The sequence below is a fragment of the Marmota marmota genome, unplaced genomic scaffold (genome assembly GCF_001458135.2).
Source record: "Marmota marmota marmota unplaced genomic scaffold, marMar, whole genome shotgun sequence".
Classification (NCBI taxonomy): Eukaryota; Metazoa; Chordata; class Mammalia; order Rodentia; family Sciuridae; genus Marmota; species Marmota marmota.
Window position 1 is genome coordinate 37,563,177 of NW_026000057.1, and position 25,684 is coordinate 37,588,860.

The 25,684-nt window shown below is 36.3% G+C and overlaps 1 protein-coding gene across 2 annotated transcripts in view; it reads left to right on the forward strand.

The window, feature by feature from the left end:
- Sgms2 (sphingomyelin synthase 2) overlaps window positions 1-25,684 on the forward strand; it is an 86,211-nt gene that overhangs the window by 39,156 nt on the left and 21,371 nt on the right. The window contains exon 3 of one of the 2 annotated variants that reach the window (XM_015484622.2): window positions 4,389-4,490. The exons of the other annotated variant lie outside the window; for it this stretch is intronic. The gene's annotated coding sequence lies outside the window, so the exon portion shown is untranslated. The remainder of the gene's footprint in view (window positions 1-4,388; window positions 4,491-25,684) is intronic. 2 annotated transcript variants of the gene reach the window in all.

The window sequence follows — 25,684 nt, forward strand, 5'->3', positions numbered from 1 at the left end:
TATATATATATATATATATATATATATATATATATATATATATATATATATATATATGGCTTTAAAAAATACTTTTTCTTACTTTGAATAAATTCTATCCATTAGTGTATAGAAATGACCAGGAAAGTGATGGAGCCATAACATATATGGGGAAAGTAATAATTGGTGGAGACTTTATATAGGATGCAAAAACCAAAGTGTTTTTATTCTAAATTTTTGGCTTCTACAATGACTTAAAGACCATGCTATCTTTAATTTGAAGACAAAAGATTAGTAAGGTGACCTTAGTCTAGCTGTCCCATGATTTCTATTCCTTATGGTATATGAGGGTGAATCCCCTAATTTTTGAAACTATTTATATTGTGCTAATCAATTCTTGTTATAAGAAAAAAAAAAGGGCTGGGGTTGTGGCTCAGTGGCGGAACACTTGCCTAGCATGTGTGAGGCACTGGATTCAATTGTCAGCACAACATTAAAAAAATAAATAAACCGTGAGCCCTCAAATAAACTCTTCCTCCTCTACAGAACAAATAAATAAACAAACAAACAAATAAATAAATAAAAAGATATCATGACCATCTACTATTAAAATTTTTTTTTAAAAAGTTTTATAAAAAGAAGAAGAAAGTATGTACATTTGAGTATTAACAATTCTGTGGTCTGGAATATAGCCCACCAAATGAGTCAATGGTCCTGTTATCCATAAAAAAATTATCTCTTAACTATGAGGTCGGAATTAGTGACTCAGTGCTGTTTATGAGTACATTATGTTAACAGTGAATTCCTGAGAAAACTCATTCTTCTAGGGATGACAAGTAACCTCCATGACACTGGGTAATTCCAGTTCCCTATACCTGCAAAGATCCTGTAATTGCCTTTTCTGTCACTTGCTAGATTTCTCAGTTTCCATTCTTATACCTCAGATGAGAGCAGTAAGGATGTCTCCCTTGTAAAGTTGGCTGTGCATTTTTTGATGTCTGTATTTGGGGAGTACTAGAACCATAGTCTGTAATTATACAAGCTCTGGGGATGAGCGGCCTGCCCTCCAAACACCATGAGACAATTCAATAGGAAAAATAATGTGACCTTTATTTCAGCTATAAGGAATGTGGTGATTTTTTGCATAATATAATACTTTCTGAATTCTCCCGACTTACAAAGAAAGATTGAAGGAACTTCTAGGACTAGTAAGGAACTGGGAAAGAACGGTGTCAAGATTTAAACATTAAATCAACAGTCCAGTGTTGGGAGGGGCTTGTGCTGAATAAATATCTGCCCTGTGCCCGACTGTACCTGTGCTTCGGTTGCCTTCATCCTGCCAAACACAAATGAGTTACTAGGCAACAGGAGTGATTCACACTCTCTAAACACCTCACTACAATGAAATGTCCAACCTCAATATTTCCAGGAAATGCCCCTCTTCTAAGTCACCAGAGAGTGGATAAACATTCTCAGAGGCACTGAGGGAGTCACATGACCCAGATCTGGTAACTGTATGTAAGAAGGTGGGACCAGCTAATATTTGGAAGGATGTCACCTCACAGAGCAAACAGCCGGTTACCTCTGTGGTAACTGCCCCCAGGAAGCGTTGAAGGGGAAAAGGTGTGCCATCTGCCCAGAAAGATTCACAGGGAAAGAAACCTGCTGCTGCTGTTAGGGGAAAATCATAGTATGTCCTGATTGTAAAAAAAAAAAAAAAAAAAAAAAATAGCCAGAAAGTAACAACAGAACATAGTGGAACCTACACTGCCTGGATTCAAATCCCATTTCTGCCACTTGTTAGAAATTTTACTTCTCGTTACTCAGATGGGGGCAGAAGGATGCCAACCTCATGAAGTGCTTGTCCATTTCAATGTCCATGTTTGGGAAGCTCTGGAACCAGAGTCCCTAATTATCTAAGCTCTGGGGCTGGGGTGGCTCACCCTCCATACTGCACAACTCCCGGAGGGCTGAATCATGAAGGAATGAAGAAATTACAAAGATAAGCAGGACCCTGTTCAAGGATTTACTTATTCCTTAATGATTCCAAGGACTATAATTACAGAGATTATAACCATAAATCATTTGAGAAGCCTCTCCAAGGATTATCAGAATTACGTACTTTGAAAATTATATATCGAAAAGCTACATCAGCATTGCTTTGATGTTCTGAAGCCAGATATTGTGTGTTCTTTACACCTTACATCATATCCCACCTATTTATGTAAGATATGCTATAATAGAAGTTGCAGTTACATGAAGTAAACCACAGAAAGTCAGACGGGACTTGTATTTGATAGGCCCACAATTCTGTAAACACATCACTGACTCATTTAGAAAAGAAAGATACCTGTGCTTCTTTGGAAAAGGGTAAGGTAACTCTGGTGTTTTTGAGTGTGTGGGCTGATGTAGTCATTCGGCAGCCATTCTAGGCCCAGAATGTCAGGTACTTGGCTAACAGCCAGTGACACCAACAAATAAGACATGGACTCTGTCCTCACAGCTCATAACCAGCAGAGGAGAGAGCCCTGTGTAAGCAGTGAACTGTAAAACTGCAGGGCCTGCTACAAAAATGGGTAGGAACATAGGGAAGGGGAGAGAACCAATGACCTTGAATTCCAGGTGACTTCTCTTGACTTTATTTTTTAAAGAGAGGTGAGAATGTTAGGAAATGGTATGGGGAATATGTGACTACATGTTGGTCTAGGAGTTGGGTAGTGCCTTCATGATATTCTATAGCAATTAAACATGGCCAAGAGTGCTATGCCATTTGGAGAGAGGAAATGTAGGTAATCAGCATCTTTCTTATTCCTGAATTTGCAGAATCTTTTTCATTCTAGTGTGTCTGGGTGGATCAAATCTCGGGTGTTTCCCAAGGAAATGGGGGACTCTAAAGTTCAGCAGAGGAAAGGGTTAGGGAGGAACTTTCAGGGTTATTTCAGAAACCCATCGTTATTGTTAATTTGTACCCATGGCCAAAGGTGCAGCCCATAAGTAAGTACATGACATCATGACATCTTTTTAATCAATAACTATAAAGATTTCTTTTTGAAAGCATTTTATTTATTTATTTATTTATTTATTTATTTATTTATTTATTTATGTTGTGGATTGAACCCAGGCCTTTTGCAATGCTGAGTGTGCATTCTACCACTGGACTGTATATACACACCAGCCTCTCAAAATATTTATTTTTGAATTGAAACTCACACAAAAAAAATGCACACATTTAAGAATACAACATGATATCGAGTTCTTTATTAGCAAAATAATAGCACAGTGATTTAAGGTTAACTTGGATCTCTATTAAAAGTAAGAGAAAAGCAAATGTTCAACTCTAAAATGTTCTGACTTTTCTTGAAGCCACAACACACAGTGCTTCACTTAATTTGACTTTGAATGTGGAGCCCCTGTTTTACATGCGGACATATACCTTGAAAAACTTTCTATAAGTGTGTGTTGTTGATATGGGGGAAATGTTTATAAGTTTGGTTTATTTTATGAAGGGCCTAGAATTTTCCCATTTGTTGCCATTTACATGAATTTTAGATACTTCATCAGGAATCATTGTTACTTGATAGAAAACTGTATTAACTTTTGCTCGTAGAATATCACTAAGCCGACATCACTTATTTATAAAGAGAAACCACACATAATTCCTCACATGATTCAAATACATACACTGATACGAGTTAATTAAACTTGTTTATATTTATTTGTTCCAAAAGTCTTTAAGGTAGAAATTGTTATTTTAATTAACAAAGTTCTAATGCAAAAATTAGAACATCAGCTGCCATTTCCAACTTTTTGACCCAGGTGTGTATGCCATGTAAAAATTGGACCAGTCTGCTACCCAGAGAAAAATTTCAAATCTAGGATTGCAAATCATTATCAGAGAGATCTAGTCTTCTTTGCTACTATAAATTCTGCTTTTGATACTAGTAAAATACATGGGCTCCTTAAATGAAGGTATGCAAGCAATTTCAGATTGCTTTGAACATTTTTATTTCCCAAGTTTAAATATTTCCAGAAAGACCTTTTAAACACCAACTATTTTAATCAGGATTTGTACTAATGAGTGTTATTATTTACTAAGTTTGTATCTGCATGCATATGATGGTCAATTGGTAACATGGTACTTTACTTGTAGGTCCATTGGTGTTGGCTTCTGAGCTGACCCAGTAACTTTCCATTGTTTAACTTGCTTTCAGTTAATCATGACTTGTTCTAAGGGATCACACCTTTAACCCTCAACCTTATGAAATTATTTTCTTTAGTTTTAATGCTTTTGTCTAATGAACCTGAATGGAGCATTGTTCCTTAAGATCTTATTTAATTGGTTTCAGTCCTGGTGGGAAAGGGGATTTGCATCAGGCCTCCAAAAACAGCCTCTTTCTTGCTCCATTCAGATGCCTAAATAGTGGATGGAAGCTGTTGGGTGATTGCTCGTGACTGATTTCCCTTCTCGTGTGACCTATCCTGTGTGCTTACCTGAAGAATAGAGATATAAGGTAAATCATGTTTTTAAATTATAATAACTCAAAGGTTAATTATTTAGCATAGTTTGAAGTAGGGCAGAAGAAACAGGACCAAGGAGACTGTTAAAATTCACATCAAATGGCAGAGTCAGGGTTAGAAGCTAAATATGGGCTTCTAAGATATATTTTTTAAGATAATAAAATACTGATATTTTTTGACATATACAAACATTTTAATGGAAAACATTAAAGGAGGAGGTTATAACTAGTAAGAATTACACAATTTATACACATTTTGCCTCAAAATAAATTGGTAGCCATTAACTCCTTACATAAATACACAGGGAAGAAATAAAGTTTACAAAATAAAATGGAAAGCACGTTATTTATTTATTTTGGCATATGAGATTGTCATTTTGATATTTAAGTTTAGTTAGGCTACAGTCTCTAGTAATTCACTTAAACACTAATCTAGATATTACTGTGAATGTATTTCATAGATGTTATTAAAATCTGTAATAAATTGATCTAAAGTACTGAAAATAATCTGAGAATGAGTTCTGATACAATAAGTTAAAAGCAGAGTTGAGGCTCAACTGAAGAAGAAATTCTGCCTGTGGACAGCAGCTTTACCTTTTGTCCCAGTGTTTCAGGCTTCCCTTCCTGATGACCTGCTCTCGGAATTCCAGACTTCTAGGCAGGCCCAAAGATGACAGAGGCCGAGGGTTTTTTTTTTTTTATCATGAAGTGGGGTGTATTTTGAAATATTATATGTGCATAGAATAAGAATAATTTATTCCAATTAGGATTCCGTTAATGTGGTTGTACATGATGTGGAGTTACATTGCTCACATATTTATATATGAGGATAGAAAAGATATGTCTGATTCATTCATGTCTTTCCTATTCCCATCCCTCCTCCCTTCCCTTCTAAGATGTTACCATATAAACATATCTGTGTTTAATTTGCTTCTGAGAACAGCAAAGGCATGATGTAGGGACCATGTTGTTAAATGAACTTTGATTGTTTTTATTACTTTAGTAAGACCATATGAATGTGTTACCCGTAAATTCTCTTCATCAAGCTAAAGAACATCACCAAAAAAAAAAAATTTGTTTAAGCCTTTGGGAATATTGACATCTCACATCAGTGGATCAAGCCCCGAGAGTTATTCTGAGCACTAAGGAAACATACCTGGAACATCTAATCTTTAGTGTCCTCCATCACTGTTACCTTACCCTACCTCTTTTCTTTCTTTAAGAATGAAATTTTTATTTGCTTTCTTCGGCTGTATTTGGTGAGATGAATAACATATGTTTTTCTTCTTTTATATAATTTTATTTACTTGTTTACAAATATGACTAAACATCTAAGAAATCTGTGGGACTGTCCTAAATGAGATAACTGAAACCCAGCCCTGCTAAATTACCTACCCAGGCCTAATTGTGGCTTGCTTATGGCCAGTTGGAGATAAGGATTCTGATCTTTTTGACTTCTGACCCAAGGTTTTACCATGACACTATTAGTTTATCAGCTTTTGTAGCCATGGAAGCCATATTTCAGATGATATTTTTGGATAATTCCTCCAAAATAGACACAAAGAGCTCTGTAAGTTGGAGCAAAATGGGGGCCTGAAGACATATTCACAAGGTCTTCCTGGGACACTCTTTTGTAATGTCTTTCCTTCCCTCATTCCATCACCTCCTTGACAACAACAATCTGACCGTGTCTAGGTGTACTGTTCTAGGGCATTTCTATCCCCTTTATTTGAACTTAAACATAAGCAGAAAAGTTAGGGGAGGAAAGGTAACCTAGCCTGGGAATCACATTTACAAAAGGAATATTATAAATGTCTTCCGAGTTGATTCTGCAACATTTTTAGTGTGCAGTAAGAAGAAGCGACCAGGAACAGCTGGCTTTGAGAATCTGCTGGTCTCTGGCATTGTTTCTCCTGGCACAGCAAAGACATGGTACCCCATTTCCTTTCCTTTGCTGTGAGAATTCATCCTGAACCTGTGTGTGCATTTGCAGGTGGTTTTCTCAAACAGCGCATAGAATGGCAAGCTTAGCCTCAAATGTTGGCTCTGCTATTTACTTGCTGATAACCTTGGGCAATTCACTTATCTCTCTTTGCTCATCTGTGAAATGTGGTAATCATAATGCATACCTCACAGAGCAGTGAAGATTATGTAAGTTAAGCATGTTTATTAGTGTTTGTGTAATAAAAAGTACCATATAAATGTTAGCTATACTCTTATTCTTCAGAAGATTTTATGAATAAATTAAGTCACTAATATGTTATGAATTCAAAATTTTAAGCACTTAAAAACATTATAATCTCTTTTTAAAAATATTTTTAAGTTGTCAATGAACATTTATTTATTTATATGTTGTGCTGAGAATCGAACCCAGTGCCTCACACATGCTAGGCAAGCGCTCCACCACTGAGCCACAACCTCAGCCCTATTTTTTTTAATATTTATTTTTCAATTGTAGTTGGACACAATACCTTTATTTTGTTTATTTATTTATTTATTTATTTTTTGTGTGGTGATAAGGATCGAACCTAGGGCCTCGAATGTGCTAGGTGAGCGCTCTACCACTGAGCCACAACCCCAGCCCAAACATTCTAATCTTGTTAAACTAAAATAAAAATAATATTTTGGGGGTGGAAGATTTGGCCTAGAGGTAGAGCACTTGTCTGTCATGCATGAAGCCCTAGATTCCACCCACCCAGCACTGCAAAAATCTAAAAACAAACCAAAAAAATCAAGATGATAACAATAACAAAGGTCCCAAACCAACCTAAGATTTTCAGGCTGGTTGTGGTGGTGCATACCTGTTGTCCCCAAACTACTCTGAGGCTGAGGCAGAAGGATTGCTTGAGCCCAGGACTTTCAGGACAGCCTAGGCAACATGGCAAGACCTTGTCTCAAATTTTTTTCTTTGGTGGAAAAAATATAGCATAGAAGTGATAAATTCCACTTAGCTTTGCATGATCCTAATTGTTAAAAATTGTTCGAAGCATATGTAGTATTCGTAAATACTTCTCTAAAAAAAAACTTTCTTCAAATAACAAAACCAAAAATGATCAGTTGGCTTCACAATATAAATTAGATTTGTTATGGGCTCAGAAATTTTTTTTACTTCCTCCTAGTCATTATGCACCAAGTTACAGATGACGAAATCTATACAAGGTGGTCAACTTTTCTACAGAAACTTCCTTTGACAGTTATCTTATAGCCTTCTGGTTGTACTTCAGCCAAAATATCTATAAAGTCTGTTTATTTAGTCTGTTATCTTTTGAAAAGCAATAATGTTTCTGAGTGCATGTAAGTTTTAGGAAGTTGGTGCCACTTTCAGAATAAGGTGAAGCTGTTTTGTGCTCCCTTGCCCTGGGGTTGTGAATCCCTGCCTTCCAGTTTGAGTCTTTTTCCAGTAGCCTTTTGGTCCTTGTCCTTGTTATACACAATTATTTTTTACATTTGAAATCTTCATGATTATTAAATATTCTGTAAATTACAAAGAATTATTAAGTAATTCTGTAGATTTTCTTATTGTAGCTTGAGTATCTTTAATCTGAAAATCTGAAATCCAGAATGCTCTAAAATCCAAAACTTTTTCAGGACTGACATGGTGCCACAAGTGGAAAATTCCACACACACCACCTCATGTGATGCACTGTTAAAATGCACAAAATTATTTTAAAATTTTTGTGTAAAATTACCTTAATGCTGTGTGTATAGGAGGAATATGTGAAATATAAGTTGCCGCAGCCCGGCTGGCTGGGCAAAATAACCGGGGAGTGACGAACAACTTGTGTAGATTGATACAGCAGGAGTGGGAGCCGTTTATTGTAGGACAGGAGCGGTATTTATACATTCCACACAGCTTATCTAATTAACATAAACTAGATACAGCAGTCAACCAATAAGAAATCTCCACACTTAATGGCTCGCTGGCGTTACTTCACAAACCACTCCCTCTGGCAAAATGCCAGGCACCATCCTGACTTGTTTACAGACTCTAACAATAAGTGATTTTTTTTTTTTTTGTTCAGCCTGGGTCCCATTCCCAAGAGAACTCATATATACGCAAATATTTTTTTTTTAAAAAAGGACAATTAAAAATGAGAAAGAAAGAACAGAAAAACAAATCTTAATGGTCACAAGCATTTCAGAGAGGTACTCAACCTGTATTGACAAATGATCTTTGAACACAAGTCTCCTTTGCACCTATAGATCATCATATGAAGGAGATCTGCATGATAATTGTGCATGAACATACAAGCCAAAAGGCATAAGATGAAGAATGATAACCATACCATGAAAATTTTGGCCACAGAGCACCCAACAGGGGAAGGTTAATTTCTAATGAGCTGAAAACTATAAATTAGTATTTGTTTTTTAATGAAACTTGAGGGAGAGGGAGCAGAAGGTTTGGTCATCAGGTAGTAGAGGCTTCATTTCTGGAGGCAGGAGCACACAAAGCCCATAGAATCACAGCAGAGAGGGTTTCTTGGAGGATATGACTGTGCATCATGTCCTGAGGTTTGAGATAGTGTCTGAGCAGAGGATCTGGATGAGAGGACACAGCCTGCTACAAATGACAGGCAGAGACCTGGTAAGGGGATATTGCCAGGGAGTGGAACAAAAATTAAGTGCATATGGTTGAAGGCATAGGATTTAGGGAAAAGGAATAATGCAAGTTTTAAAAATAAAGACTGTAAAAGCAGAGGCCAGATTATGAAGGCCCTTGTGAGCAATTCTAGGAAATAATACACGTCAGAAGGACACAGCTCTATCTAAGAAGCAAGAAAACAAAAAAAATTGGAGAAAGGTAACTTGACTGGATATTGTTATCAAGGAAGTGATGTTAACTTTGGTTATTTGTAACAATAGCAGTAGGGTTGGGGTTTTTATTTTAGAGAGGTATACTGAATTATTTACAGATGGAATTATATGATCTCTGAGATTGCTTCAAATAACCCAGAAACTTAGGGTTGAGGTTAGATTAAGATTTCCCTTAATAATTATGATAGCAAATGGGGTTTGCTATACTATGCTGATTTTGATATGTTTATTGTTTTTGTTGTAAGTTTTTTTTCTCTCTTGAGTCAAAATAAGCAATGAATGCTTTAAAGTGGCTCATAAAGCAGGAAATGGACTAGGAGCAAAACCAGAGAGGGAGGGTCTGCTTCATTAAATCCAGTGACTGCAAAGTTCCTGGTTTCTCCTTGTGAAAAAAAAAGTCCATGGCTTTATATCTTCTTTGTAAACTATTCTCCATTACCTATTTTTCTCTTAATACTTTCACCATGTACAAGTACTAGTACCACCCAATATTGTTATTACCATAATGCTTTTAAACATAATAATTTTACGTACCTTTTTAGTGGATGGATTCAACCCACCTAACATTTATTTTGGCTATTGATGTGTTTGCACTCATTCCTGCCCTCTGTAAGGCAGAGTTGTTTGTGATCTGAACCAAGCTTGATAGTGCAGCAGTAAATCAATAGATTGGAGATGAAAATGGACAGGATTGAGGGTGAGTGTCAGGTAAGCAGGGCAGGGTGTACGAACCTGAGATGATAGATAGCTAAGATTTTCTTTCCTCTGGGCAACTGGTGGATGGTGGTACCCTTTGCTGAGAAAAGAAGCAAAGCAGGAGGTGCCTGTCTGACAGAAGGAAATGACAAGTGTAGTTGGGGACCTGAGTTGTAAGCATCTGCCTTTTCCATCTCTAGGCTATGGGACCCTTAGATGGAATTCACTCTTTTCCTTTAAACATGCTCCCCATCAACCCACAGTCACTGTTGCCATTCACAGTAGTGCTCTGAAATTTAGATACACATTAGTCAGAATGTCAGTTTGGGTCTTGATCAGTATAAGCTTGGAAATGGGCTCCCAATCTCCTGTGTGCTTCTTAATACAGATTATGCCACAAAATGTTGTAGAAATAAAAGCAGATACAAAAAGCTCAGTCAGGGGTGGTGGCATATGCCTGTAGTCCCAGCAACTCTAGAGTCTGAGGCAGGAGAATGGCAAGTTCAAGGCCTGCCTTGGCAACTTAATGAGACCCTATCTCAAAAAATAAAAAGGACTGGGAATGTGGCTCAGTGGTTAAGCACTCCTGGGTGCAATGCCCAGTGCAAACAACAACAACAAAAATATTTTCTAGGTTATATATTTTTTTAAAAACTTGTAGTTGTAAATAAACAGAATGCCTTTATTTTATTTGTTTATTTTTATGTGGTGCTGAAGATCGAACCCAGTGCCTCACCCACATGCTAGGCAAGGGCTCTGCCGCTGAGCTACAGCCCCAGCCCTAGGCTATATTTTTAATGAGGAGTAATGAAGTAGAATTTCTGTGAACCTTTTTTAAATATAGGTTTTTGACAGTACACATATATATTGAAAAGCAATTCAAGTGATTGTTTATAGTCAAACACTTATTTTTGTGGGGTCATCAATGGAAATTAGGTTTAATGGAAATAAGATTAAATGTGGAATTACATCTTTTAGCTTCCTGATTCTAATTGAGCATTGAGTTTATAGTGTTTCCTGATTCCCTTTAGCATTATGTCCGGGGTTAGAGTCAGTGCTTTTAGTCATCTTGTGTTTCTATAAAACTGCCTCACCCCATGGAAAACAGTTCTGATCAGAGTTGACTCCATGGATAGACCAGTGCTAAGCTAGATGGAGTAACTAATTTTCTGATTTTTCTACTCACTACTGATAAGAGAACTTGGCATTTTAAAAGGCTATTAACTAAAAACAGGACTATTGTTCCCTTTTAGAATTTTATGTTTAGTTTTCATCTACATACCATAGACTTTTTTAAAAAAAAATCCTACATTGTATATAACAAGTCTTTTATTTTTCCACTTAATTTTTATCATCTGAATTTTTCTATATGGCATATGGTTTCACTAAACTTCAAGTATTATTTCAGGCTCTTGTCTAATTTTTTTAAAGTTTTCATGACTCATTGTTCTTAAGTGACTTCTGGCTGGGGAAATGGTGGGAGAAGTTACTCAAAAGGCCCTTGGGATAGGAGCCAGCCTTCCCTTGTTACCTTCCTGAATAGGATAACAGAAATAATTATCTTCTATATCTGTTATCTGTTTATTTGCCTAACCTTCTAGGCTTTTAGCAATAGTGTAACAATTGCTACATGTTTGACTAGAAACAACTGCTTATCTTGTTTGGTCACTGTTTCATTAAACTCAGGATACAGTTAAACATTTCCCATACCTGTAGTTTATACCCTTCTGCATTGAAGGTCAAATTGAATTCTGAATCTTTGTTTAGATATTTGATAGCTTCAGGTTTTCTGCTCCCACAAAATGCTTTTTTTAAAAAAAAATATTCTGTGTTCATAATATTGGATCTTTAACCTTTTCTTAAAAGCCTCAGACAGATTAAACATTTCTTAGAAAATAGCACTGGGAAGATCAATTTTTAAAAAATTATTATGAGCAATGTAATTAGACATTATCTGTACACACACTGGCACATCCTCTTGATCAATTAGAAATAGAGAAAGAATTCAGAGGCAAAAATCCACAATTGTCTTAGTATAGAGCATTTTCAGTGGAATTCCTTTTGAATTTTAAAAAGCTAAAGATTCCTGGAAATTGATTATGAGCCTCAGCAGTTTGGAACATAGATGTTCTTTTGACTGGATAGTGCACTGATTTTTTTTTCCCCTTTCTGAAAATGAGTAGTCATTTAAAATTTTAAATTGAGATTACCTTTTAATCCTGGTGCCCCTGATTTTGAATATTCCTGCTATTCTTTTGCCCTATCACACTTTATTTTTTTCATAGTACTTTTTATCTTTAACATTATTATTATTGTTTTGTATTAGCATGAAAAGCTCTATCAAGGAATTGACTTTTTTAGCTATTGTTATCCCTCAAACACCCACTAAGCATTATGAATCGAACTGCAAAATATAACTAGTAAATCATACCATGAACATTCACATTTACTTTTTATAAAAATTTAGAAATATAATTCAGTGTATATTATGGATGCTTTAGTCTCCAACTGCTGATATTGAGATTGTTAAAATGTTTTACTGTTTTTAACATTGTTTTTTAATATCTAATACATATTCCCAAACAAATTCTTATCAATACAGTTACTGTTTCAAGAGATATACATTTTTAAAGCTCATTGTGTTTAAAAAGAGATGTATGTATAATATGTCAAAATATATTCTACCATCGTGTATATCTAAAAACTACAACAATAGAGCTTATGACAGCCAGGCATGGTGGTGTGCACTTTTAGTCCCAGACACTTAGGAGGCTGAGACGTGAAGATCACTTGAGCTCACATATTCAAGATAAGTCTGGGCAACATAGTGAGACCCTACCTCAGAACAAAAATAACAAAAACAAAAATACAAAACTGCTTATGAATGATTAAACTTGAAGGGTATAAATCAATAATAAAAAAAGAGATGTTCAAAACAATGTGCCTATTTCTGATCCTACCAACTCTTCAGTGCAGTTTTTATACTTTGTAATGACAGCTTAAATCGCATTTTAATGGGCTTTATTTCAAGGTAAATTTCCAGTGTCCTTTTTCCATGAATTACAATAAGGTAGATGCTTGTGTGTTAATTTGTCAATGAGACATTTTGCAGGGAGTTCTCATTATTAATAATTGGGAGGTATATATCACAGGGACCCCTTGACCTACCATTTCTCAGAGAAGGTATAGGAGAAATCAACTCCAAACAGAAATAAGGAAACGATTTGTGGCTATGAGACCTGGCCTCCTCAATTTTATTCTTTATTTCTCCACTTACTACAAAAGTGATGATTACAGCAAAAGTTGTTCTCCATTCCTCCTGGTTTTTTTCCACGTTTTCTCAATGATATTTGAGAGTGGGGCTCAAAGGCTGGGTTCTTGAAATCACCTGCCTTCAGAAATTTGGAGAATGAAAAACTGATTAATTAGCAAAGCGAGATGACAGTCTGGGACCCAAAGGAAGGCCTTGATCAAATAAATACTCATATTTTATATATTATTTATGTGGAATTCGTAATTTGTTATATGTTTATTGTCGCATAATAACTAACAGTACCTGCTAAAAAGTGTTATTGTTATGTTTTCGTGTGTTTTATTGTGGTTATGTTTACTCTGGCTTTGTTTAGGGGTCCTTGCATTTTTAATGTCATGTGTAGGAGCACCTACACACAGTCGCTACCAGAGTTTGGTTTTCCATAGGATCCTTAAAAGTTTAATGACAAGCATGATGCTCACATCCCAGTGTCTCTCACAGTCCCCAAGCTGTTAGCAGGGCTTTCACTGAATATGGCTTACATTGGGCCCCTAAGAACTATTTAGATACAACTCTATTGTCTATCTTTACTTTTTCCATTTTTTTTTCTTTTGGGTACCAGGGATTGAACTCAGTCAGGGGCACTCAACCACTGAGCCACAAACCCAGTCCTATTTTTGTATTTTATTTAGAGATAGGGTATCACTGAGTTTTTTAGCACCTCGCTGTTGATGAGGCTGGCTTTGAACTCAAGATTCTCCCGCTTCCCGCCTCCCGAGTCGCTGGGCGTATATAACCACGACCAATACTTTTCCATTTTTTCTTCCTCTTTTAGTTTCATTGCAGAAGCTCTTTTGTTTTGTTTTGGGATTTTGCTGTTGTTGTTGTTGTTTTGTTTTGGTACTGGGGATTGAACCCAGGGGTACTTAACCACTGAGCCATACTCCCAGGCCTTTTTCTATTTTTTGTTTTGAGACAGAGTCTCACTAAGTCGCCCAGGGCCATTGCAGAAACTCTTTTATACTTGTTCTACTATCTTTTTTCTTTTACAAACTCATCTCCCTTTTTTATCTAATTATCTGCCAAAGAGACAGCTTGGGTATATTGGACCTAAGTTTCTGATATTATGGATTCTGAAGGGAAATGCAAAGTAAGAGAGCAAAATCCTGTTCTAGGATTTTTTCAAAAGGGAAATAGACAGTTGGTTTGGAATCACTGCAAAATCCATGGTGTGCAAATATATCACTGCATGATAGTTGTTATACCAACAGCAGCCTACACTTTGTGGTGGATTGCTCAGGCTTTGTACAGGTGACATTTAGTAGAGTGGACCTCAAAAGACACATTTACTAGAAACTTGACTTTATACCTGTGAAAACCAACTGAGTTGGTCACAAATGAAAATGAAGGTCTTTTTCCCCATATGATTTATTGGTGTGTTATAATTATACATAATAGTGGGATTTGTTATGTATTCATACATGCACACAAAATAACAATATAATTTGGTCTATGTTATTACCCACTATTTCCCCTTTCTGTTTCCTTCTGCTGTTCCCCTTCCTGTATTCTACTGGTCTTCCTGGTCTTCCTTCTACTTTCATGAGATTTCTCTCTCTCTCTCTCTCTCTCTCTCTCACACACACACACACTCACACACACACACACACACACACACACACGCCTTTTTCCTCTCTTTCACGTAAGAGAGAAAACATACAACACTTGATTTTAAGAATTTGACTTATTTTGCTTACCATAATGTTCTCAAGTTCCATCCATTTTCCTGTGAATGAGATAACTTCATTTTTCCTCATGTCTAAATAAAAATCCATTGTGTATGTACATCACAGAAAATGAAGAGTCTTAAGTGAGCTGTTCTGCCTGTTGTGAGAGAGATGGGTCATCCCTGAAGGTTATTGGATTAGTTGCTCTAAAACTAAAAACATAAGAATTTTGTTCTAAAGCACTTCATTTTCCCCTAGGGGACCATGTGTCTATTGGCAGTAATTTCTGAACACCCATGTACTTAGCCACTAATAGTTCTTAAAATAATACTTAAATACTATGAGGAATAAACCAAACTTCTTTTGTTTCCTTCAAGTGAATTTTTAAAAATATACAGTCTTTCTGGTGAAAAATTTGGAAATTGACATTTTATGATAGTTTCTTCATTCCCTTAATTTATTAGAATAAATGAAAATTCAGTGCATAAATACTTTATAGGTATATTTTAAATTCAGTGTAACTGTTTGCATTCTTTGAAATCGTTAAATGGCATTCTGTTACATTCAGGATTTTAATCTTTTAGGTAAATTGAATCTCTCTAGTAAGGCTGTTCTCTTGCTGTTTCTTCCTCATTTGTGATAGTCCTTTAATGAAGTATGGATTGGGTCAGGGATGGTACTGGGGATTGAATTTAGGGGCACTGGAACACTGAGCCACCTCCCTAGCCCTATTTTATATTTTATTTAGAGACAGGGTCTCACAGGGTTGCTTAGCACCTCACTTTTTATTTTTATTTTTTCCTGAGACTGGCTTTGTACTCACTATCCTGCCTCAGCCTCCTGACCTGCTGGGATTACAGGTGTGCGACACTGTGCCCGGCTAAGAAGTCATTTTTAAACACCTATTTCAGTAGCCTGCTTATATTGTTCTATGCAGAGTATTGGAAATAGTATGAATTATACACACTATTTGGTTACCACCTGCTGGAGGGAGAAATCAATAGGTATATTTCTAAAATAATCTGAAAAGCATGAAATAAAGGAGTTGTATTATTAAAGCAGAATAATGAAATTATTTAAAAGGAACTAATCTTTTACATTTTTCTCCCTATTCATTTCATATCCTGATTTTCCTGCAGTAAGATTCTGCTTCCAAATCTAATAGTGTTTTATGGTTGACTAGGAAATAGACTGTTGATTTTGATTGTGACCTATGGGGGTAACCTAGAATGAGACCTCTATGTCATTTAGAAAGGGCTGTGTGGTCAGTTTAATGCTAAGCTATTAGATTCAGCTTCTACTTTTCTTTCTTAGACCAGCCATTATTCTTGGGAGAAAGCATTCACACCAATATTAGGCAAATCCCTTTCAAAACTATTAAATGGGATTAAATACTTTTCAGATACCTCTCACTTTGATAGGTAATCTGTGTAGCTACCTATTCCAGAGTAATAAATATTAAAACTCCCCAAGGAATCAGTTTCTAGGTATATAAATCTTAGGAGTATATAAAGAAAGCTGGGAATATAGAAGCAGAGAATTATCACTGTTGTTCAGTTCGGCTGTTAGATTTAACCTTTCTGATAAAGGCCCCAGGGTATTTCTACTAAACAAGTGCTGGCTGGTTTTGTTTGGCCATTAACCTAGAGCAGGTTAATACCAGTGAACAAATAACTGTCCTGTTTAGTTTTTGGGGTTGTTTTTTTTTTTTTTTTTTGGTATATTGATAAAATTCTAGGTCAGATTATTGGAAGGCAGCTATGCTCACCACCATACCACCAATGCCACACAGCTGCAGTTCAAGTTACTAAAAGGGTGAACGTCTCTTTATAGCTTCCTGGGTGGGAGTGAGAAGTAGATAAGCATTTTAACCCAAAGACAAGCCTTCAACCCAGCTCATTCTCTAAGGCCATTTGTATCTCATACTTCACTGGCATTTAAATGCGGAAAGGCGTGGGAAGGAGAAAACAGCCTGGCTCTTTCTACCCAGTGTCCAAAACAGCTAGACAAAGGAGGAAAGCACCCCATGGGGAGTTTCCCCATCTCCACCTTCCAGAAGTTTCACTAGATGTGCCTGGAATCGGGAGGGGTAGTGGAGGTGGAGACAAGCAAAAGCCACCACACTTCCCATCATTTGGGCAAAGCTCCTCAAATGTGTGGCATGTCCCCCACTCCCCTCCCTTAATTTTTGAGAACCTCTGATGCAGACTATCTGAATTGAAACTTAAAAAGATTATTTTTAAATATTCCCTAGACTTTGGCTTTATTTTATGGCCCTCTTCCATCTTCAGGGTCTGAGTTACCAGTCCTATCTGTGTGCTGTCTCATTCTACCTGTTTACTCATCTGTCTGATCAAGCTGTCTAATCCGTCCACCTATTTAGCCATTAATTATTTATGCATTTGTTCACTTATTCACATGACCGCATGCTCCGCATTATACCAGGATTGTCAAGTTGTCTTTCCTTGTGACTTCACTGCCCTTTGAGGTTCCTCTCCTACACAACTCAAGAATGTTGTTTTTCTAAAATATCCCAGAATTAGAACTGATGATCAGAATTTTTCCAATCACCAACAGAAAACTGAACAGGCAACAGTCTGTCTACAAAAAGAAGCTAAATTTTAGAATATCCTATAAAACATTGGATCAGATCTCACTGAAGGTCCTTTACAGGATCAACTTAGCTAAGGCAGAAGAGCTTCAGTGGGACCTGTAGGCCATCCCTTCTTGTGCAATACTGCCAGTCCTACAATTTACTGTTTTCAAATTTGCACAACTAATATTTGTCCTGGGTAAGTATTTCATGTCAGCCATTTAAAGTAACCAGTTTGTTTTTTGTTGTTGTTTTGTTTTAAATGAGAAAGACCTCATTTTTCCCCTTTAATCTAAGTCAAGGACTGGGGATATAGCTGAGTGATAGAGTGCTTGCCTAGCATATGTGAGGCCCTGGATTCAATCCTTAAAACTGCAAAAAGGGGAAAAAAGAAAAAAAGCTTAGTCATCTAACTCATAATGAATTGTGATGAGTTCTGCTAGAAAACTCATCTGTTTTTTGTCATTTCACATTATTTAGTTACAAGTTTATTTTGGGAGCACGGTTTACATGAATTTTGTTAAACAGTTTACTGTTCCTTGACTAGTTCTTGGTCTTGTCTGTGTTAAAAAAAAAAAAAAAAAATCTTACAAATGTTTGCAATCATTGCTACAGAAGTGCTCAGCTGGTAAGTACAATACTGTAAAGGGAAAAGTGAGCCTGGAGGTTAATAACAGTGTGGAATGGTCCTTGGTTTTCTAATTATATAGTAAATAATCCCAGTGGGCTATGTCTTTTTCTTTAATAGCTGAGTTGCTTCATAACTCAAGCTTATAAAATTCATTTGTTTTAAGGGTAACTTAAATGATTGTTAGTGAATTTACAAATGTGCACAAGCATCATCTCTAATTTTAGAACATTTCTACCACCCCAAAGAGCCCTTTTGCAATCACTCCCCATTCTAACCTGCAGTCCCAGGTAATCACTAATTACTTTCTATATCTATTGATAGGGTGTACCTTTCTCTTAGAATAACTAAGAATCAGAAATAAAATAGTCCCATCTACTTCATGTGAAATGGTACATGCCAGAGATCAAAACATCTGTCCTCCACCAAAGCATATTCCTTACCACAAAGTTTAAGAGTATAGTCATTGGTAGCTGGTTTTTCAATTATGTCTTTTATTTTAGATTTTTTCCCAAGCTATTCTCAGACTAAAGTGTTAGCAAAATATTTTGGAAGCCTGCCCATCCCAATTTAAACTTTTTTAAAAAAATTTTTAGTTATACACAGACACAATATTTTTTTTTGTTTATCTATTTTTATGTAGTGCTGAGGCTCGAACTTAGTGCCTCACATGTTCGAGGCAAGTGCTCTGCCACTAAGCCACAACCTCAGCCCTAATTTAAATCTTATTTTATGTGGGAGTTAGTGGCATTATAAAAACTTGATCTGACAAGGATATTTTTCCACGTTCCTTTTGTTGGGAAAGTGTATCGCAAATACATGATAATTTTTAGTAAGCAATGGGTCTTCAGATTTAGAGAATTTGTAAGTAAAACTAATTAATAACTTTTGCAGGTTCTTCCAAAATAGAATTGCATCCCTTACAAAGCATCCTTGTATCCATAAGCATATTGCCTCCTGTCCATTTTAGATGGGGATATTTTTACAAGCAAGTTTAGCTCTAAGACTATTAATAAGAAAAAGTTAAGTTGTCCCGGTCTTTACTAGTCTTTAGGAAAAACTGTACGGATGTAAGATTTCTTAACCAAAGTGGATCTGTTTACATAAAGTAATAAACTTATATTAGAAATTTAAGATGGTGGCTTATTAATAATAGTAAATATAATTAAGTTGTGACTAAGGTTATAGGGAAATTGTCAGCAGGCTCCTTTGCTTTTTTCCCCACAAGAGGGATGAATTATAAAAATTTTACTGAGGCTGAAACAGGAGGATTACAAGTTCAAAGTCATCCTGAGCAACTTAGCAAGACCCTGTCTCAAAATAAAAGAAAAAGTAGGTGGAGTGGGGCTAGAGATATAGCTCAGTGGTAGAGCTGTTGCCTAGCAGGCACAGGGATCCTGGATTTGATCTCCAATTCAAAAAGAAGGAAAAAAATCCCCCTAAGTTTATATTAATTAATTAATTTATTGTTGGTGCTGCACATCAAACCCAGGACCTCACACATTCTAGACAAAATACACTACCACTGAGTTACATCCTCAGCCCTCTAAGTTTATATTGATTTTTGCAAAATTACAAAGACTTGTTAATAATGCTGTCTAGAGGATCTATTGTGTATTTATGTATATTAAAAAAAAAAAGAAAAACCTCAAAATTGTCTCTTGGTCTTTTCAGCTGACTGTACTGTTCACCTATTAAAATCTCAAACACTAAAGGTAATAGTAAGCAAGTTAAGAGCAGGGGCTTGTGAGGTCAGATTCCTGGTTTAACTGTAGGTTTTGCCATTTCCTGTCAGTCTGACCTCAAACAACTTACTTTCTCTCAATTTCTTTAACATTGGGCTAGCAATATTTCCTAGTGTTGTTGTGAGGAATAATTAGATAAAATGCAAGTACATTACCTGGTATTTAAGTAACATTTGCTGAGAACTGTTGTTTTGTGGGCTGTTTCATTTGACAACTCCATATTTATGGCTTTTTGGAGACAACCAAGTTTTCTTATGTAAGATACGAGAAAACTTTTGGGTCTGTTAAAAAACTCATCAACTATTTTTTCACCTGACATTCAGTTTAATAAAATTCTTCAGGGGCTGGGGATGTGGCTCAAGTGGTAGTGCGCTCGCCTGGCATGCGTGCGACCCGGGTTCGATCCTCAGCACCACATACAAACAAAGATGTTGTATCCGCCGATAACTAAAAAATAAATATTAAAAAAAAAAGAAAAGAAACACAATTTTAAAAAATAAATAAATAAATAAAATAAAATTCTTCAAAACTTAGTTCTTCTTGAGCCTTTAGGCTCCATATCTACATCATTTTATTCATAATTCCAATTTGAACATTTAGGAATATATTTTCTTTGATGGATGTTAAGCTTCTATCTTTAACAGATTAAATTCTTTTAAACATTAAAACCCATGTTTAAGCTTAGATAAGTTCTTAATTTTTAAACCCACAAATAAACTGAGATAAGTTCTGTTAATTTTGAAACTATATTTACACATTTAATATATCTTATCACCTTAAGCACTACAAATGCATAGGTAGGCGGACTTGCAAATCTGGTCAACAGCACCTGTAAGCCCTTTGACTTCATGGTCAGTTGCCTTGCAGATTGACCTTGCCTCTGGTCAGAACTGCTGATGGAGTCTCATGGGTGTGGCCCTTCATATTTTCACCTTCTTCTGTATCCTCGAGTATCTGTCACATGGCCCCTTTCCAGTTTTGTTTGTTTGTTTGTTTTAATCAAACCATGACCTCTGAATGAATGAGTTATTGAAATCCTACATTTTCTATTTCAATCAAAGTTTCTTCTTAGTTGTATTCTATATTCATTTCTAGTATTTAAATCTCTGTCTTGCAGTCTTATAGTCATTACACAGGTTGATTATCCATTATCTGAAATGATTGGGATCAGAAGTGTTTCCAATTTGGGGGTTTAGAGATTTTGGAATGTTTGTGTGCGTGTGCGTGTGTGTGTGTGTGTGTGTGTGTGTGTGAGAGAGAGAGAGAGAGAGAGAGAGAGACAGAGAGAGAGAGATCTTTGAGATAGAACCCAAGTCTAAACGCAGAATTTCTTTCTTTCACATGTGCCTGATATACATAGCCTAAAGATAATTTTATACAATAATTTTAATAATTTTATATATGAAAACAAAGTTTGTGTTCATTGAACCATCAGGCTTGTGCAGTATCTTGTTGGCACTCAAAAGGAATTTAGATTTCAGAGTATTTCAGATTTTGGATGCGCAGCCTGTTTTACCACCTGGAACTTCACAATATAAAGGTAACTGTAATTTGTTGGACTAATCCCATCTCGACTACTTGGATTTTTCCGATTTTCTCCTATAAGCAACTATTAAAAATGATTGTAGAAATATTTTGTGTACGTTATTTCCTTGGGAAAAACTTACAAAAGAGGACCACAGGGTAAAGGTGCTGCACACCCAAATTTAGTTATGTTTTGTGTCTAGTAGTGCAAATGTGTTGTTCCTATTTTTATCGATGGAACTTAGAACGTTTGTCAAATTAAAGGAAACACACTCCTGGGATTATTAAAAGTAATTACTAATGTTAATATCTCAGCCTCCCTCCTGTGAAATATTGTATAGCTTTGTGTTTTCTTTGATCTTAGTGTTAATTGTTATGGCTTTCTTCCTATAAGCTCTAAACATACCCTTTTAATTACTAGGACTTGAGGGCATTATTTTTTTTTTTTTACCAATTTCTTTAAAAAAATTTTTTTTTAGTTGTTGATAGACTTTTATTTTATTTATTTATTTTTATGTGGTGCTGAGATTTGAACCCAGTGCCTCATACACGCCAGGCAAGTGCGCTATCACTGAGTCACAGCCCCAGCAATTGTTTTCATTTTAGAGATTTTTAAAGTGACATTCTATTTGTTGATTTATTTATTTTACAGTAGAATGCATTTTGACATATTGACAAATGGAGCACACCTCCTCATTCCTCTGGCTGTACATGCTGCTGAGTCACTCCAGTAGTGTAATCATACGTGTAGTGTATGTAGGGTAATAATGTCAGTCTCATTCTACCGTCCTTCCCGTCCCCACAGCCCCATCCCTCCCCTCACTCCCTTCTACAGAAACCAAAGTTCTTGAAGGCATTTTTTCCATTGGTATAGTGGCTACATCAATAGCCAGCATACGCAATCATATTTCTATTAAATTTTAAACTGGTTATCACTGGTTCTGTACGGAAGCTCTGTGTGTGTTAAATTTGTGAATAGAACAGACCTTCCAGGTGAATATTATATCTTTGAGATAGTTGGTTTCATATATGCATTTCTCTTATAATTTTGGTAATTGCCTGGTTTTTATTTTCTTTTTCTTTCTTTTTTTTTTTTTTTTACTAAAACAATGTGAGGTAGTAGAGATGACATAAGTAAAACAGAGAAATGCAGTGATGTGTAAATATGTGGTTTTTTTTTTAATAATTTGACAAAAAAGATTCTAAAGCTTTTTGGGGAGAGAAAAGAGGAGCAACAGTGAGAAACTTTTTGCTTGATAGCAGAAGTCATAGTACTAAAATTGTGATTTGTCATTGAAAGCGTGTAGCTGTGAATCTGTTCCTTCCATTGAATATGTTTCCCCCACAAAATCAAACACATGTTGAATTTTATCAAATGCCCTTTTGGCTGCATTCAGGATAATTACACCTTTGCTTTTCATGTATGTTTGTGATGTATCAGTATGTTCACTTCCTAATTTTAAGCCATCCTTACATTTTTGGAATGTATCATATTTCTAAAAAATTTTAACAACAGTATCAGTGTATTCAATATGTCTGCGTTTGCATTTGTTTTCCAAAGGGGCATGAGTCTATAAAGATCTCAAACTTTTGGAGGCTGGGGATATAGCTCAGTTAGTAAAGTGCTTATCTTGCATCACAAGGCCCTGGGTTCAATACTCAGCACCATCAAAAAAAAAAAAAAAAATCTTGATTTTTTTCTATTATCCAGGTAAACTTGCAGTTTTTTTGGTTTTGTTTTTGTTTTTTTTTTTTTTTTTGCCATATAAGAGGACTTGGAAAGCTGGGCATTGGCTCCTGCATAGCAACCTAAACAAATGAGCTCATGGAATTGCCATCTGTGGAGAAGAACTTGTTAATTTTGTCTCAATCCCAGATGCTGATAGGAAAGGATGGTTATAGGAATGAGTGTGTGATAATCCTCAACTTGATGACAATCACTGAATCCCAGGTTTGGTGGACACAAGAGGAAAGTGCTGTGTACCTTTAATCTTCTTAATGAAATCCCAAGGAAAATATCAATCCTACTACTAATGACAGCAAATGGGCATTGTACTCCTAGAGTGCTGTTACTCCCAGTGGCACAAAGCTCTTCACAATTAATTGTTTCAGTCATCCTTGTGGTAGTCCCCTGAGGTGGGTGCCTGAGTGCTTCCTCATTTAAAAAAAAAAAAAAAAGTTAATTAGATTTTCCTCTGTTCCACATTCTGTGTTCTAGAATTAGATGCCTACCTTACAAAGCTCATCTGTATGTCTACGGAAGAAATGGGGTTTCAAAATCACAAGCTTCTTTCTCATGTGAACATCAGACTAGGAGCACACGTGAAGTATTGATGGGAATTTGACTTATAGCTCGGCAAGATGCTCTGATGGATCAGGCGAGGGTTGATGAAGTGACAGGCAGTGGTTTGAATTAGAACTTTGGTGCCTGCAGAAGTAGTAGTCCGTGGTGTTGAAGGTTTGCTATTGAAAGTACCTTGTGGTGGCACCTTTTCACCGTGCTGCTGCTTCCCACACCACTGTATATATGAGGGAGGGCATTCTAGAGAATATGTGAGGCCAGAGGGCTTTGGACTTTCTCATCCTGCTTTAATGTATCAATAGCGGGAGGCTTTTCAAAGGGACAAGAGGCAGGCAAGATGTTGAAAGCTAGTGACATCTCTCTGCCAAACTCGTCCTCCAGTCATTCTTCAGTCCTCTATTAGATCACCTTCCCTCCAGCTTCTGCTTTCTCAGATATGGAACGTGTCTGTGAGGGGAGACCTCTTCGAATAAATTACAGCTCACCTACATTTTTTCTTTTCCTTAGTACTGGGGACTGAACTCAAGACTGCTCTGTCACTGAGCTACATCCTACATCCCTACCCCTTATTTTATTTTATTTAGTTTAAGACAGGGTCTTACTGAATTGCCACAACTGACCTTGAACTTGTGATCCTCCTGCCTTGGCCTCCTCCCAAGTCGCTGGGATTACAGCGTGCACCAGGGAGCCCAGTTAAGCCTACATTTTTATCTAGTGATCAGTTTAGCCCTTGCCTTCCTTTGACAGTATGTATTCAGTCTTCTCCAACAGTTTTGTTGCTTTGGTTCTGTCTCTTCAGTTAGACTACAAGCTCTTTGGCTGAATATTCAGGTATTTTAGCTTATTTAAAACCCCCTTTAATTCCCCTCATATATCCTTCAGCAGATGCACAGTAAACACTTGTAGTTATTCTGTTTACCACTCATAGCTGTAAATAAATATAGCCTGTACCCACTAACGGTGCTGTTTTAAATTTTCTCCTTTTTCTTTCATTAAAGAAAGACTTAGTTGTCACTATGTTGAATTTTTTCGTCCTTCTATTTTTCCTGAAATTACCCTGAAAAGGGAGTCCTTTAAAATTCTAAGGATTATGCTAAAGTTGTGCAGTGTGCTCAGGGTGGGGACTAATTACAAGGTTTGAAAACCTCTTCAGGTGGTGGTTCCATAGTGTGACTAAAATACTGCTTTCCTAAATTAAGAACAGCTGGAGCATGTTGCTAGCTAGTATAAGAGAGTTGGTGGTGGTGCTCTGTGTCCCAAAGAAGTCTTTGCTCTTTGGAGCCTGTGGAGCTTAAGCCAAGCTTACCCTTTCCTCATCAATGTCACGGTGAGTAAGTGCCCCAAGCGAGTCCTCTGGATGCCAGTTTCTGTTGTTGGATAGAAACTCTGATGATTGCGTCAGATATTGTCAGTTACTAATTTACCATGACTTTTAGTAGTAAAAGATCTTATCCTTAAAACAGCTTGCTTTCTAAATGAAACATAGACAAGGTTCTGTATTTCTTTTCGCTAAGTTATTTTGAAGGCTGCCAACTTTTCTTGTGCATGGTGTGCATCTATGAATATGCAAGGATAAACTGAGGCAGTGCTGTTCTAAATACCTTGAATGTATAGATCTGGAATCGGTTCTTCAATGTAGTCACTAAAAGGACGTCCGTGTTTTCATCAGAAAATAGACTATTTTGACAGATGCAGAGACTAACAGTTATTCCGTGCATGGACCATTGAAGCAACTCACCAGAGTTTTTAATTTTTTCTTTAAGGTTCATAGAAAAGATACAGTCTTAGGAGAGAATGATGTGATCTCTGGGCAGGTTCTAGCTTATTATGACTTCATGATTAGCAACAAGTAACACAGTCTGAAGTGTTTACAATGTTGGGTCCTGTCTTTTATTTAAAGAAATT